Source organism: Cygnus olor, chromosome 24, assembly GCF_009769625.2.
Source record: "Cygnus olor isolate bCygOlo1 chromosome 24, bCygOlo1.pri.v2, whole genome shotgun sequence".
Classification (NCBI taxonomy): Eukaryota; Metazoa; Chordata; class Aves; order Anseriformes; family Anatidae; genus Cygnus; species Cygnus olor.
This window is the reverse complement of record NC_049192.1, coordinates 2,666,964-2,676,255: the sequence shown is the minus strand read 5'-3', so window position 1 is coordinate 2,676,255 and position 9,292 is coordinate 2,666,964.

Here is a 9,292-nt window from a genome sequence, read left to right as displayed (position 1 = left end):
GGACAGGCACAGCCGAGCAACGCATCCCTCGCTGCAGAAGTTTTACAGCCAGGAGAGTTGCAGCTCAGCTGCAGGGAATGTGGAGAAAGCTGTTTCTAAGAGTGATTACATCCTCTAAAATGCACATATTGAGTTGGATTTCTGTAACACTTGCTGAGCTCCACAAGGGCAGAGATGAGGGATGGCTGTCCACCGTGGGATATTTCAGGGAGAAGCAGCTGTCCTTAAACAGAGTTCTTGCGAAAGCCACCTGGTTCCTGTAACAGCATGTGGGGGAAGCACCACCAGGTTTTAGAGTGTTTTTCCAAAACCTATCCACTAGCAGACAGCAGGACAAGAGGCTTTTTATGGGGGAAATGAGACAACACTTGAGAATTGCAAGAGAGGGATCATTTGTCTTAAAAATATTTAATGTGAAGTGCAACATTTGTGGCCCAGAGCAAACCTGCAGATGTGTCATCCCCATCCTGTGCAAAATAAATAAATAAATAAATAAATAAACCCAAACCAGCCAAAACTTCTATGTGTTAGTGGAAAACCCACGTGCAAGCCAGAGGTTTTTCCTGGAGAAGAAGAGCCCAGGCAGCTCCTGCAGGGAGAAGCGATTTTCCCAGCGTTTCAGAGGACATCCCTGGCAGAAGCAGGATGGGGATCACAAGGTGCTGGTGCTCACCACTGTGCGCTCCGGGCTTTTCCACTCCTTCCTCCCCCCACCTGCAGATTTTGGGGGACAAGCAGGGGTGGCAATGCCGTCCCCCAGCATAATGGGTCCGGCAGCTCCGGGCTGAGCTTTGGCACACGCTCGTGTGTCTGCGTGTGCATGCAGGTGGGCTGCGAGCACCGGGGCCTGCTCCAATTCCTCCTCCCCAGCCCCACAGCAGCAAGGGCAGCCCCGGCGGGGCCCGTGGCCATCTGATGGGTGCTCCAGTGCTGGTGGCTGTGTGCTGGGGAGCCTGGGCTCCGCTTGCTGGTGTGGGTGCTGCTGGCACCCAGAGGAACTGGGTGCCCCAGCTCAGCCTGGGGGGAGCTGGTGGAAGGAGCAAAGGGGTGGCACGGCCCTGGCACTGCCTGTCCCAGCTGGGCTCGTGTGGGTGCAGCCTGGCATCTCCCAGGCAGTCATTTCTCCAGAGGGCCACGAGGTGGAAGCATTTTCCAAAAACTCCTGCGGTGCCCTGGGAGCGCGGGGCTCCTGCCTCTGCCTTCAGCAGGGTGGGCAGGACGGCAAAGGAGCGGAGGGGGGTGGCTGTGGCGTGGGGAAAAGACCTGAGAAGGGCTGAGTAGGGACATAGGCCGCAAGGGCAAAAACCCCATCTCCAGGGAAAGCTGTCCATGATGTTAGCTGCCGGCTACCATCACCAAACTGATGGGGTTACCCCTGGGTGTCTCACCCATCCTCGCTGCAGGGATCTCCCGCAGCTCAGAGATCTCCCAGCCAAGGAGAAAGAGCCTCATGTTGTGCAGCTCGGAGGCAGGAGGGCAGCAGCACGCATTGCACAGAGCTCCGTGCCCTGGGTCCCCCATGCTTGCTCCACGCAGACAGCCTGGTGGTTGCTGTGTGTGCCTGCCGAGCCCGATTAGAGCCCAGACATCCCTGAGATTTGACCAGGCTCCTCTCTTTCCCCTTCCAAACAGAACAGAGACCTGGATTTATGGCAGCTCTGTGCAACCCCCTTCCCACCCAGAGGGGGGCCACCAGATATCCAGACTCCTGGGTCCCTCCCTGTGTCCCCACGCACCGTGCCCAGCTGCTCAGAGCCCCCAGGTCCCACCAGCAGCCTGTGAGCCTCGCTCCCTCCCTGCCTCCCACCCGGGGCATGCAGCAGGGACCCGTCCCTGCTTTCTGGGGTCTGGCAGCACCCAGGTAACCCAGCCGGGAGCTGGATTTGCCTCTTGGCACATGCCTGACACGGGCTCTGGGTGCTGAGTCACGGCCGCTCAGCTGCGCCTTATCAGGCGGGCGAGCAGGCAGCTGCTCCATCCCCGCTTGGCCCTCCCAGGCAGGCAGGAATCGCTGGCACCAGCCTGCTGGGAGGCTGTCCCAGCACAGCACACTCCAGAGGTCCTGTCCCAGCCAGGAGAGCTCAGCCCATCGGCCAGGGTCCGGCACAAAGCAGGCTGCAGAGCCTCGGTGAATCTTCTTACGGCCATCAGCCTAGGCAGCAAGACTCCTCTCCTGCACATCCTCAGAGTGTGTGCTGAAATATGTCCCCAAAATGTTTTGTGAGAGATGTAAACGGAGAGGATAAAAGAGTTAGCAGCAGGGAAAGGCACTGAGGTCTGCTCCATCACAGAGGCTCCTGCCCAGTGCTCTGCCATCCAATTCCCATCACCCTTGGGCAAGTCCCTTCACCTCTTCTCTGCTTCTGCCTCTGCAGCTGGGCATTGCCTTATTAGCTGTGTGTGTGGAGGGGTTAAACATAGTAAAAACCCAGCAGGAGATGATATACACAGCCATCCAATGGGTGCTGCACTGCTCTGATAGATGCTCCCACAGTCGGGAGGTGCTCAGCATCCAGATGTTTATGGGGTAAGGCTACAAACAGCACCAGTTCCTGGGCAGGATTGCCCTTCCCTGGCTGGCCCTGCTGCTCCCCCAGGTCCAGAGCAGAGAATTTGTTCCAGCATCCCTGCCTGTGACAGAGTAAATGTGCAGAGTCCGGCTCGGTATGCAGAAATGCCTTGACATTTAGCCTTCCCTTGCGTTTGTTTAATAAGTAAACAGCTAAAAATAAGTTGGTTATACCCAAGGGGCTTTTGAGAAGCACTAAACCAAGAGAGCGAAGGCTGAATGCTGGGTAACAGAACTGGTATTTTCCTCTCACTCTCAGTTCTGCATCAAAGTACCTTTATGGGCTTTATTTATTCCTGGCTTGAATCAGCACGAGCACGAGGAGAGTCAGGCTCAGCAGCTGCAAGTGCAGACCTCTTCCGTGGTGCTAATTGATTTAATCTATGAGACAAGAGCACAGATTTACCCAGAACAGTCCTGCCTAAGACCTGTGTCTTAGAAACGACTGCAAAGACTGTGTTTCCCTGCAGTTTTCCCTCTGCTGTGGATGCTCAGCAAGCCGAGGGCAGGATGAGGCTGAGGGCATGCAGTGCGCTGGGCTGAGGCTGCCCCGTCTGCAGGGCAGGCAGCGTGTGTCAGAAGGGATCAGAGCCTCCCCCAGCCAGAAGAAGTCAGCAGGAAAGTTTCTCTGCAGCCTGCCAGGGAAGACGATTTCAGGCTGTGCTTACAGCAGGTGTGCAGTGTGTGAGCAGGAGAGGGGACCCAACACACCGTGAGAGCACCTACTGCCTGGGGAAAGACAGGGCTAACGAAATCATGGGTGCAATCAGTTAAGAGGCTCATGCTGCAGGTTCTCCCCACAGCCTACCTTGCAGGGGGCTGCGTGCACCAGAAAACTGGTGTTTTCCTCCCGTCCAGGTGCCCCAGCACCAGTTAAGCCCAGAGCGGAGGTCCTGGGATGTGGGCCGGCCAGCGAGGTGTCATCTCACCCCCAGGAATGTCTCTCTGCCCATCGTGACCTTTGCACGTCTGCAAACATACAATGCACATGTTTGCTGGGAAGGACGGGGCAAGGTCCTCGCCTGCCCTGCCTGCCCCAGCCAGATTTATTTTCTCCCAGAAGAGAGAAAAGCAGCTGGGCACTTTTTGGGGTGCTGTGGCTGCAGAGCCCTGCCCTGGCAGCTCCCCTCTGATCACAGCACCTTCATCCCCCAAGCTGCTGAAGAGGGAAGGACTTGGGAAGGAAGGACTTGGGAAGGAAGGGCTTGCTCTCAGCACGTGGCAGCCGTGGATGCGATTTTCCTCCTTTCAGCTAACCGCTGCCATCTGCTCCAATTCCCCGATTACAGCAGCAGGGCTGGGGGATGTTGGGCTGGCAGCAGGCGCTGGGGGAGAACATCAGCTCCAGCAGCAGTGACAGACCCGCAGGGGCTGGAGCAGCTCCCAGGCACCACGAGCTCGGCTGGCACATTGATGGAAGGGGGGATGCACCCACTGCTCTGCCTGTTAATCATCCCTGGCCGTGCCCCTACCACGCCTGCCCTCCCCGGGGTGCATTGCTCTGTGCCCCCCTCTGCATGGGTCTGGCACTGAGGGTCAAACCCTCTCTTGGCTCTCTTTTTTGGAAGCCTTCTTGCATTTATCATCCCTCTCACGCCTGCATCAATGTTTTGGGAAGCCAGAGCTAGGCTACATCACTCATTTGGGCTGAAAATAGCTAACAGGCTGCGAGGCAAGCAGCAAATCCTGGCTTAGCTTCCTGAGGCTGTCAAAGTCAACAGTGAGGGAGTCCCTTTCTGGTGACACCCAAGCTGTTCTTGCTGAACAGTGCCAGCCCGCTGCCATGGCTCCTCCTTTTCCATCCATCCCTCGCTCCGGCAGGAGGCTGGGAAGAGCCTGTGTGATTTTTCAGCCAGACCTCCTGCACCGCCCAGGCCAGAGGTTGCACCCTGCTAATAGGGGTCTCAGTGGTTTGGGCTGGAAAATCACTTCTGATGCCCTGCTCTGAATTGCAGAGTATTTCTTGTATGCCTGGTCTTGGTCTAAGCAGGGACTCCCACTTTCTGCTGGCAGGAAAGCACCAGGTGCTTTGCTGGTGGTCCCGGTGCACGCTGAAGAGGAGAAGCACTTGGTCAGCTTGGATTGCCCGGGCACGTCCCCCTGCAGAACTGTGACTCTGGCCCCAAGAGGAGGCAGATTTAAGTCCCTTGGGGCACTTACTCATCTCTTCCCAGCAGAGGGGATGGGCTGCTCAGCCTGCAGCTCACCCCATGAACTGCCTCGAAAAGGGAAGCTTGTCAGTGAGTCACTGGGATGGAGACGGATTGTTCCCTAAAAACATAACTTACCTCCTCCCTGGACTTGCTTCACACAGGGTCATCAGGGACAAGGTCTGCTCCCAGGAGCAAACTCCTGTGGGGCTGGGTTTGGCTGCTTTTGAACTGCAGCAACTGCCCAGCACTGGCCCTGGGCTCCTCTCTGCACAGCTCAGATGCTTTAACCTCCGTGAAGCACCCGCCGAGCCCACCTGGAGACCTTCAGGCAGAGCGCTTGTGCTCGGTTCCTCCAGGTCCCGTGGCCGGGTGAAGACCAGGAGGCTCTGCAGGACCCGAGTGTGCCGGGTGGTGCCAGCCCAGATCTGCGTGCCAGCCTCGCCTTGCTGTGGAGCAGGGAGGGCGAACACAGCCCTGAGCCAAATGTCACACCCCAAGGCCAGGCTCACCTCCGATGGTACCGAGGGCAGGGCAATGGATGCTTTTTCTCCAGAGATCCTTGCTGGGGGAGAGGTTTTGGTATCGGTTGTACTCTCTCTTGTGCATTTTTTCTGGCTTTGTCCATTGTGCCGCCGGAGTTGTGCAGGGGGTGCGCTTGCAGCAGTATCCTGGAGGAGATACTTTGAGCATCTTTTGTACTTTCTCATAATTTGGCAGCTTCTGGTTGCTAAGTGCGTGGATCTCTGTCCTGGATTGGTGGGTTTGTTGTTATGGTGATGCTCCATGGACAAAATTAAGGGGAGGTGCTGTTGGATTCACCCGTTTGCTGTTGGCCTGACAGCTGCCGTGGCCAGCTGTGTTTTGGCCAGCCCCACTTTGTGGACGGTGACTTTATTTTGTGTGCAGCATGCAGCAGGCTGACTTGTGCAGCGATTTACGCTGCCTGCAGTTGCAAGGCAAGTGGTGTTTACAGGGAGCCTGGTCCTGCGTGGGCCAACAGCAGAACAGGGTTCATCAGGGCTCGTTGTGTGTGTTGTAGGGCACCTGCAGGGTGACATCGAGGAGCTCCCTTGGCACCGGGAGCAGGCTCCAGGCTGCATTGCAAAGGGTCTCTGAACTTGCATCCCTTTCTCCTGCTGCCTGTAAAATGGGAATAGCAAAATTCTTTGTGCCTTGCCCATACACGTAGTGGGAGTCCGTGGAGTTGCAGGTGATGTGGTTTGTTGGGGTGGCTGTTGGGGTGACCTGCAGCCCCTGCGCCCCTTGCTAACCCTGTGCACGGTCACCGGCACAGACCAAGCCTCGCATTGCAGCAGCAGGCAGCCTCCCAAGGACAGCAGCGCTGCAGTCGGCCCCCTCAGCACTTGGTAAGAGCAGATCCAGACGCACCAAGCTGGGCACTTAAGCACGGGGCTATTTGCCCACTTGCCTTAGCAGCCAGCCTTTAAACCAAAGCACTCTGTTGCTGAACTGCAGTGCTGGTCTCCGGGCAATGATTTCCACATGCCTGCGTGTGCACAAGGGATTGCTGTCCACAGGCAGGGGAGGCATTGAACACATTTTCTTTCCATGACTCGCTGCCTGCACTGCTATTGAATGTCAGGGCAGCGCAAAAGAGAATTGCCGCCTGGATGCAGCGACTGTAAAATATTCCCCGCAGCCCTACGCGCGGCCACTGGCCTTGGAGCAGCACACATGCGTGCCCATGTGAGTGTAGTGGTGGGGAAAACGTGCCTGTGAGCTGCTGCGGATCTGGGGGGATCCGCAGCTCAGCCACGGCTCTGCACGGAGGGGAAGGGAGGTTGGAGGAGCTGCAGAAGGAAGCAGGTGAAAACCCCTAGAGCTGACCTCTGTTTCCTCCGTGAGTCAAGCACGTTCATGCTGCTATCGTTTCGCTCATGCTCCAGTCTAGGCTGTCACCTTTAATATACTTCACGTACTTACTAGGGTTGCCAGGACGTTTCTGTGACAGCGGTGGGCTGTGACAAGGGCTCCAAATTTCTCTCTAGCAAGATAGTGATGCCCAGAGGGCAGGGCGCTGTTTGGTGACCATATATACCTTTCTCATCTGGGTCTTACTGGGTCTGGAGCTTCATTGTTTGGTGCATTTTTCAATATTTGTTCCGTTCAGCTCCCTGCTGAGCACATCCAAACACCTTCCCCTTTTTACAGGACTGCAGCCCCCTGGCTTGGACACCACGCAGGTGAGCCCCAGGCTCTGCAGGGCTCGGCACGGGGCCCGTGCAGCCTCTTGGGGTGGGTGGGCAGGGATTGAATTAAATGGGGGCTAACAGCTTACGGGGCTAACAGCTTACAACAAAAAATTGCATGTCCTTACACCTGTTTGCAAGGGATGCTTTGCACCGTGCTGACAGAGGCCAGGCTGCTCCCTTCTCTGCGGTGCACCTGGAGGTGCTGTGACCTCTTAGGTTGGACTAGATGATCTTGGAGGTTTTTTCCAACCTAAACGATTCTGTGATTGTGATTCTCTGCTCAGCCCTTTGCAGTGAAAGCTGAACAGCCTGAGCTGGCCGTGTCCCCTCTAAGGCAGGTCTGCCAGCCCCCTGCCCGTCCCACAGCTGCCCTGGGCACTCTCCCTCCCCTCTCCCGAAGCTGGCGCCGGGGCTGGATGCGGTGTCCCCGCTGGGGCCTCACCGCGAGGGAGAAAGGAGAGGATTTAATGCTTCTGGCTGGGAGCCACGCAGGGAGCATGCCTGGGGCAGGGCGTAGCTCTGCAAGACGAGCGCTGCCTTGGCCCTAGCGCCGTGTCCGTCCCTGCAGTGCTCCCATGGCCCCGTCCTCGGACAGGTTTGCATGGGGACAAGGGGTGACAGTGGCAGCTGGCACCCTCTGCTTGGTCTTGCACGGCTGGGATGTGCTTTCCCCATCGCCCCCAGGCTGTGCCAGCCCCTCGGCTTGCGGTGGTCTCTCCGACATCCCTGCAGCAGTGTCTGCTGACAGGGGAGGTTCTGGAGAGGAACATCCCTAGCAAACCCCTTGGGTCCATGATTAAAATGCTGCTCAGGATGCCGCAGCCTTCCCTGCCGCTCCCGAAAAACACCCCCGCCTGCACGCTGCCTGCAGCCTGCAAACAGAGGCAGCGGCCCCGCAGCCCAGCACTGCACCCGGTGTGTTTTATGGGGGTGGGCTGCAGGAAGGGAGGCCAGTGAGGCTAGTGGCATGCAGAGAAGGGCCACCACCCTGGGCTACGTGCATCACAGCACCACTGTGATGTGCAGCATCCGGCTGCTGTGCCCATTTGGATGGAGCCTCCCTGCTTGCTGCTCTCCTTCACACCCCAATTCTTTCCTCTCCCCAGCCCCGTCCGCAGCTGGGCTGAGGAGCTGTTTGCAGAGGTGGGAAGCACAGCCCACGTGTCTTTAAGAGATGCAATTTATATCAAAAGGGAGAGTGTGACCCAGCACTCCCTTGGCTGCAGCAGGAGAGTGACACACTAGGAAATGCAAAGTGCAAGGATTTGCTGAGCAAAATCTCCCACAGCATGAGCTGAGGTGAGCACAGCCACGGACTTACACAAAGTCTTGGAGTTTCCCAGACAGTCCTACTTTTTTATAAAATACTCCTAACTGCAGCGAGCCCATTTTCACCCCTGATCTCTCCCCTCTCCCGGAACCATAGGAGGCTGTGTGATTTCACTGTGACAATACAAAAGGGGAAAACAACAACCACAGAGCCCGAAGTAATTTCAGAAAAAAACTCATGAGAAGCAAGCATGCCTTGCCTTTCGCTCAGCCATTAAGTTGGCGTGTTTGAAAAACACCCTGCAGGCACTGCCTCGCGCCCGCACCGCTCCCTAGTGCAGAGGCATCCACTGGTGGGTGCCAAGTCCAACAGCAGTGACCTCAGCCCATGCTGCCCTTCACAGAGCACACATTAAGGGACAGTTTGCTTTGGGCTATTACTGGTGGACCAGCCCCAGCCCCAGCCCCATTATGCAGTGTAAGTCTCATTGGTACCGTGTTTCTGTGCCTGGGAGCCGTGCTGTGCTCTTGTCCCACGTGCTGGCACCCGCCGCTCCTAAGGCAGCTCCTCTGCCATCAAGCCTTGGAGCACACGGGTCTAGGAATCGCTCTCAGCTGCCTGCTTTGCCTCTCCACATCCTCCTCCCAAAGTCATCCCTGTCAGGGTTACAGCGATCCCTTCCTCGGCACGGCGATTATTGTAATTTATGGTTATGAAGAACGTCACGCACCAATGGCAGTCTGTGTGACACAGCTGCCCAGCTCGTGCCTCCGCCGCTAATTGCGTGTAACGATCCTGCCCTTTGCACGTTGCCCGTTTCTCTTGCACAGCTGGGCTCTCTGGCCATCTCCGGCCCGGGGGCTTCCTTTCCTTAATTAGCCATCGCTTGTGCTGGGGATCTCCTCGGCTTTCTGTTTTAAATGGACTTGCAGTGCCAGGTGGTCTCGTGGGGCTGGAATGGAACAGCAGTTGTTGTGCCGCGGGCTGCATCACGCTGGGAACGGTGCAGAAGCATTGGAGACATCTGACCCCGGAGCCAGCACCCCTCCAAAGGGAGGAGAGGACTGAGGCTGGCAGCCAGGGGCAT